Here is a 7,917-nt window from a genome sequence, read left to right as displayed (position 1 = left end):
CTCGTAAGCCCACCTACTGCCCTAGCAAGGTGCTGCCCAATTTAACCATAACTATTTGGGTTGACATTCAGAACCAAAGGACCTGAATGTCAACAGTACCTAATTGTAGTACACCCAAAATAATTGTGTGACCCGTTTGTGTAGCAAAATTTAGTTACTTTTCTATTTTTTCTGATAGATTTTACACCTTATCTTATTTTAAAATGCTTGGAAGGAAGGACTGATAAATGTGAGCAGTAGTGTGATAACTAATTGCAAAGAAACAAGTGTAAAGGAAAAGTATTTTGCAAAGCATGTTCATTTGTCTAAGATTAATAACTTAAGGTTTGCAGATTATTTTGTTTATTCCCAGACTGAAAGTAAAACTAAGATTGAAGTGAAGTCCCTAAGCATTACAATTTAGTATTTTTTAAATATTGGGTACAGTCTGAATGTAGTATGATTTACACTATGTCAGCATCGGAGTCCATCCATCCATCCATCTTCTTCCGCTTATCCGAGGTCGGGTCGCGGGGGTAGCAGCTTCAGAAGGGAGGCCCAGACTTCCCTCTCCCCAGCCACTTCTTCTAGCTCCTCCGGGGGAATCCCGAGGCGTTCCCAGGCCAGCCGAGAGACATAGTCCCTCCAGCGTGTCCTGGGTCTTCCCCGGGGCCTCCTCCCGGTGGGACGTGCCCGGAACACCTCACCAGGGAGGCGTCCAGGAGGCATCCTGACCAGATGCCCGAGCCACCTCAACTGGCTCCTCTCGATGTGAAGGAGCAGCGGCTCTACTCTGAGTCCCTCCCGGATGACTGAGCTTCTCACCCTATCTCTAAGGGAGAGCCCAGCCACCCTACGGAGAAAACCCATTTCGGCCGCTTGTATCCGCGATCTCGTTCTTTCGGTCATGACCCAAAGCTCATGACCATAGATGAGGGTGGGAACGTAGATCGACCGGTAAATCGAGAGCTTCGCTTTTTGGCTCAGCTCTCTCTTCACCACGACGGACCGGTACAGCGCCCGCTTGACAGCAGACGCTGCGCCAATCCGCCTGTCGATCTCCCGCTCCCTTCTTCCCCCATTCGTGAACAAGATCCCGAGATACTTAAACTCCTCCACTTGGGGCAGGACACCCCCCCTGACCCGGAGGAGGCACTCTACCCTTTTCCGGCTCAAGACCATGGCCTCGGATTTGGAGGCACTGATCCCCATCCCGGCCGCTTCACACTCGGCTGCGAACCGCTCCAGCGAGAGCTGCAGATCACGATCTGATGAAGCCAAAAGGACCACATCGTCTGCGAAAAGCAGAGATGAGATCCTAAGGCCACCAAATCGGACCCCCTCAACACCTTGGCTGCGCCTAGAAATTCTGTCCATGAAAGTGATGAACAGAATCGGTGACAAAGGGCAGCCCTGGCGGAGTCCAACTCTCACCGGAAACGAGCCTGACTTACTGCCGGCAATGCGGACCAGACTCTGACACCGGTCATACAGGGACCTGACAGCCCGTATCAAAGGGCCCGGTACCCCATACTCCCGGAGAACCCCCCACAGGGCTCCCCGAGGGACACGGTCGAACGCCTTCTCCAAGTCCACAAAACACATGTAGACTGGTTGGGCGAACTCCCATGCACCCTACAGGACCCTGCCGAGGGTGTAGAGCTGGTCCAGTGTTCCACGACCAGGACGAAAACCACACTGCTCTTCCTGGATCCGAGGTTCGACTATCCGACGGACCCTCCTCTCCAGGACCCCTGAATAGACCTTGCCAGGGAGGCTTAAGAGTGTGACCCCTCTATAATTGGAGCACACCCTCCGGTCCCCCTTTTTGAACAGGGGGACCACCACCCCAGTCTGCCAATCCAGGGGAACTGCCCCCGATGTCCATGCGACATTGCAGAGTCGCGTCAACCAACACAACCCCACAACATCCAGAGCCTTAAGGAACTCCGGGCGGATCTCATCCACCCCCGGGGCCTTGCCACCGAGGAGCTTTTTAACCACCTCGGTGACCTCGTCCCCAGAGATTGGAGAGCCCAACCCAGAGTCCCCAGGCTCCGCTTCCTCAGTGGAAGGCATGTTGGTGGGATTGAGGAGGTCTTCGAAGTACTCCGCCCACCGGCCCACAACGTCCCGAGTAGAGGTCAGCAGCACACCATCCCCACTATAAACAGTGTTGGTGCTGCACCGCTTCCCCCCCCTGAGACGCCGGATGGTGGACCAGAATCGCCTCGAAGCCGTATGGAAGTCTTTCTCCATGGCCTCTCCAAACTCCTCCCACGCCCGAGTTTTTGCCTCAGCAACCGCCCGAGCCGCATGCCGCTTCGCCCGCCGGTACCCATCAGCTGCTTCCGGAGTCCCACAGGCCAAAAAGGCCCGATAGGACTCCTTCTTCAGCCTGACGGCATCCCTCACCGAAGGTGTCCACCAGCGGGTTCGAGGGTTGCCGCCGCGACAGGCACCGACAACCTTGCGGCCACAGCTCCGATCGGCCGCCTCGACGATGGAGGCACGGAACACGGTCCACTCGGACTCCATGTCCCCCACCTCCCCCGGGACGTGTTCGAAGTTTTGCCGGAGATGGGAGTTAAAGCTCCGTCTCACAGGGGATTCCGCCAGACGTTCCCAGCAGACCCTCACAACACGTTTGGGCCTGCCAGGTCTGACCGGCTTTCGCCCCCACCACCGGAGCCAACTCACCACCAGGTAGTGGTCAGTGGACAGCTCCGCACCTCTCTTCACCCGAGTGTCCAAGACATACGGCCGCAGATCCGATGAAACGATGACAAAGTCGATCATCGAACTGCGGCCTAGGGTGTCCTGGTACCAAGTGCACATATGGACACCCTTATGCTTGAACATGGTGTTCGTTATGGACAATCCATGGCGAGCACAGAAGTCCAGCAACAGAACACCGCTCGAGTTCAGGTCGGGCGGGCCGTTCCTCCCAACCACGCCCCTCCAGGTCTCACTGTCATTGCCCACGTGAGCGTTGAAGTCCCCCAGCAGAACAAGGGAGTCCCCAGGAGGAGCACTCTCCAGTACCCCCTCTAAGGACTCCAAAAAGGGTGGGTAATCTGAACTGTCGTTCGGCCCGTAAGCACAAACGACAGTCAGAACCCGTCCCCCCACCCGTAGGCGGAGGGATGCTACCCTCTCGTTCACCGGGGTAAACCCCAACGTACAGGCGCCGAGATGGGGAGCAACAAGTATGCCCACTCCTGCCCGACGCCTCTCACCTTGGGCAACTCCAGAGTGGAAGTATGTCCAGCCCCTCTCAAGGAGACTGGTTCCAGAACCAGAGCCGTGCGTCGAGGTGAGACCGACTATTTCTAGCCGGAACCTCTCGACCTCACGCACTAGCTCCGGCTCCTTCCCCACCAGAGAGGTGACATTCCACGTCCCAAGAGCCAGTTTCTGCAACCGAGGATCGGACCGCCAGGGTCCCCTCCCTCTGCTGCCACCCATCCCACACTGCACCCGACCCCTTTGGCCCCTCCCACGGGTGGTGGGCCCATGGGAGGGGGGGCCCATGTTTCCTCTTCGGGCTGAGCCCGGCCGGGCTCCATGGGTAAAAGCCCGGCCACCAGACGCTCGCCATCGTGCCCCCCCTCCAGGCCTGGCTCCAGAGTGGGGCCCCGGTGACCCGCGTCCGGGCGAGGGAACACCAAGTCCAAAGTTCTTGTCCATCATAAGGGGTCTTCGGGCTGCTCTTTGTCTTGTCCCTCACCTAGGACCTGTCTGCCTTGGGTGACCCTACCAGGGGCATGAAGCCCCAGACAGCATAGCTCCTAGGATCATTGGGACACTCAAACCCCTCCACCACGATAAGGTGGCAGCCCATGGAGGAGCAGCATCGGAGTCTAATTTCTTATTCAATATTTGATTGATATTAAAGATGTCATGATGTGGCGGACCCAAAAGCAGTAGGTAAAGACATAGTGCAGTTTTGACAATTTAATGAACAAAGTAAGAGTTCAACTTACAAAACATGAACATCCAAGGGAACACAACAATCCAAAGCAAATCCAAAACTGAGACAAGGAGATTCTAAGGAACACAGGGGAAGTGAAGAGCATAGAGCCAAGCGGGGTAACAAGACAGACTGGCGAGTTGTGACTGAGATAGAGGAGCTTAAATGCTTAAATACTGGTGCTGCTACCAGCATCTTTGGTAGCAGCACCAGTGAGCCCTACAGAGCTCAAGGCCATCCACAAGAAAGTTAACACTACCCCAACATTTGGTCCAGAACAGAGCAGACTCTAAAGAAGGGGTGGGCACTCCTGGTCCTCGAGGGCCGGTGTCCTGCAACTTTTAGATGCATCTCTACTTCAACACACCTGAGTCAAATAATGAGGTCATTAACAGGACTCTGGAGAACTTGACTGCACTTAGGAGGAGATTCAGCTGTTGGATTCAGGTGTGTTGGACCAGGGAGACATCTAAGAGTTGCAGGACACCGGCCCTCGAGGACCAGGAGTGCCCACCCCTGCTCTAAAGGATAGAGCACCTGCAATGAGATGGCAAAAACCTCCACACCAGCTTAAGAGGCACCAAAGTCCACCAATGCCTGGGAACCACTGCATGCACAGGCCGAAAACCCTGATGATATACCAGCCATGTTACCCAAAGGCCCAGCCAGGATGACACCCTCAGAACTTTGATTATATCCCAGGCCCATGTAGGAGCAGCTCAGCCACTGATACCTGCTGACACAGACCCCCTAAAAGCATTGCCTGCCATTGCCAGACTGTCTCCTCCAAAATCTCCACCCAGAAATCTCTAGAAATCCTATATAAATCCTCACCACAGCAGTTGCAAGGTAAATCTGAAAAGTCTCCATAGAGCTCAGTGAACCTGGAGCACAGTCTTTCGCCAGGTCCGTTATGCCTTGCGACACGCCCCCCTCACTTCATACCGGCGCAGCATTTCTTCACCAAAAATCCCTTCATGGGAGCAAACAATATCAATGAGTTAAAAAATTTCAAAATGAAAGTTATGTTCCATCTCATTGAGTTACAGGAAGAAATTGTCATGATGCCAGGAAGGTTTCAATTCAGTTTATTTACTGACTTCACTGATCAAGTAGGGACAGTAGACAACCCCCCCACCCAAACAAAAAAAACAAACAAAATAAAACCTGGTGTATAAGTTTTTTCTAGGTCAATAAAAGGTAAAAAGGTAATAGCAGGAGAGGCAGCTGTCATGTTGGGTTTAACGTTCTTTGCCCACATGCAGAAACACTCACAGAGAGACTGGTGTAAAAGTTCAAAGGGTTTATTTTTTTCTTATTCACAAAAAACTCAGAACTGGTAGTTGGACTTGGGCTTCAATAAAGGGTTCCGGGTTCAGCCACTCACTGAGGGAGAGAGATATGGTGAGTTCAGGATCAGCGAATCAACTCAGTTGAACTGGTTCTGAAGCTCTTACTTGTGGGAGTCGGGGTCCGAACAGAGGAGGAGGAAGGCCAGGCACCAGGAGGTGGGTATGTCCAAAGGCGACAGCTGGGCGGCTGGGCAGAGAGTCGGAGGGCGGACAGGTTGTGCTTAGACCGCACAGAGAAGTAATGGAGCTGACTGCCAACTGAGGACTGCACCGGTAAGTAACTGGGAAGATGATGGTGAGGCTCGGGGGCTCCCACTCTCACGGCGCCTCTGGAGGATTCCTTCCAAAGAAGGGATGGCTCAAGTTCTCCTGAAGGTTTCCTGGAAAAAGGATCACAAAGGAAGTTTTAGATCTCCAAACAACTCGAATTTCAACAAGTGTACTCAGCGAAACAACTCTTGAGGGCTCAGTGTACCAGATCAGGCAAACACTCTGGCGAAGATGTGCTGGCAGTCAGCTGCTCATATACTCCACCAGGAGATGGCAATTCCCCACAGGTGCGTCTGGTTAGGACCTGCCGGCACGCCCTCCAAGAACCAGCTGTCATCAGGCGCCCTCTGGTGGATGATCTGAAAAGAACCCACCAGCCTGGTACCTAACAGCAGCATTATCTCAGACGATGCCCCCCTCCCAGCCAAACAGCAGATGTAGCCTCTGAGAGAAGAAAACAACAAAATAACTTTTGTATGTTTTTATTTTTTTTTTTTCTCCGAAGAGTTTTTGCGGCACTAGCAGCTCATATTTTTTCTACAGTAGGCAGACAGAAAGGAGAGGGGGGAAGACATGCGGCAAAGGTCGTCGGGACCGGGAGTCGAACCCGCGATGTCCGCGTCGAGGACTGAGGCCTCCAAACGTGAGACGTGCTAACCCCCTGCGCCACCGCAGCACGCCCCAAAACAACAAAATAACTTTTGAAGGAGCAGATAATGCAAATTGGAGACAAGCAGAAGTGAGAAAAAGTAGCCAGTTTGTCTTCTAGCAGAGTAACTACAGAGATAGCTCAGGATAATCTAACCTCTTAGAACGTGGCAAGACCCACATACAGAATACACTAAGGACTTGGAATAATAATAATAGAAAAAGAGTACTGAGTTTATTTACAAACAAATTAGTAATAAAAAAGGTGCTACTGGGGCATCTGGATGGAACAATGGGTAGAGTGGGAGTAGAGATGAAAATCTGAGGCCAAGAGCTTACACTTTCCAGAATGGGCATTGCTATGGAAGAGAGTGGAGAACCAGGCAATGAGAAGTAGAGTGAGGTGTGAGAACCTGATGGGCTTACAAACAACAAAGCACTTCTAGGTAGATGGGACAGGAACAGGAAGATTATAGAATGCATACTCAAGAGAGACCTTCTGAGGATTTTGAGAGCTGAAATTGGAGATGGCTGGAGCAACCCAGTAATGGATTAATCTAGAAGGCACAGAGAGTACAGCAGGTTAGAATTAGGCTGAAAAACCCCACCACTCAAGGGACCAATCTCAGTCTTGACTTTACCTGTACAGTTGACCATCAGGCAAGGACTTCTTTTTTTTATGGCGGGTGACTGTGCTGGAGTGTAGGCCAGATTATTTTTCTTATCTACCCAAACTAAATTCTTATACATAATTCAATTTCCTTTAGAAATGCAATAAATGAGTTATTTATCTTGTCACGTTTACTAATATTCATTCTTAATGTCTCCACATCATATTTTCTTATTTCTTGTTTTAGTTTTTCTCTTCTCACCCTATATTTTTCACAATGAATTATTGCATGCTCAGCCTATAATTATATTGAGATAACTATCTCAATATACTGAGATTTTCATTTTTTTATCAGAGTGGCAGAAATGGGCTTCATTATACTTTACATAGTTTTGGTTGTTTACCTGTTGGTCTTAAGACAAACCAAAAGCTTACACTGAAGTGTGTGTATCTCTAAGAAAGGCCTGATGACAAAAATCGTTGCTGTTGATGAACACTTGCTGACTGATGTATTTCCAAGTAAGTGTTCAAGCTTCAACCAAATGGAATTATGGTTTCCCTCAACGGTCATAAATCACTTTCTTCTTCTAGACAGGCTACTTTATGGATGACAAGTACTCTTGCTTGGCATGTGGCCAAACAAGGCGTTGCAGTAGTTCTGACCATCTAAGTTACATCAATTTAAGATTTTTGCTGGATTAAGTGTAAAACATATCTCTAATCAGGCGTGGCAATGGTACAGGGGTAAAGTGTGACCTGTGTATGGCAGCCCTTGATGCAGCCGTCACAGGTTTGAGTCCCCGTCCAATGACCTTTGCCACATATCTTTCTTCTTTCTCAAAACCCACTTTCCTGCTAGACCACTATCAGATACAGGTCACTAGAGCCGTAAACCTTTAAGAAAATATTTCTACTTCATTACATTTTACATTCTTTTGAATAAAACATGGACAGTTTTACTTCAGATGAGTGCAAGAATGTCAAAACATGTATATTATAGTGTAGGCTTTAAAGTTATTTCTATTATTGTTTTTTTTAGGGATGATGGAGGTTGGGTTGTTACAGACCATTAACTATGTTCTATG

This window comes from Xiphophorus maculatus, chromosome 4, assembly GCF_002775205.1.
Source record: "Xiphophorus maculatus strain JP 163 A chromosome 4, X_maculatus-5.0-male, whole genome shotgun sequence".
Classification (NCBI taxonomy): domain Eukaryota; kingdom Metazoa; phylum Chordata; class Actinopteri; order Cyprinodontiformes; family Poeciliidae; genus Xiphophorus; species Xiphophorus maculatus.
Note: the sequence above shows the minus strand (reverse complement) of the source record.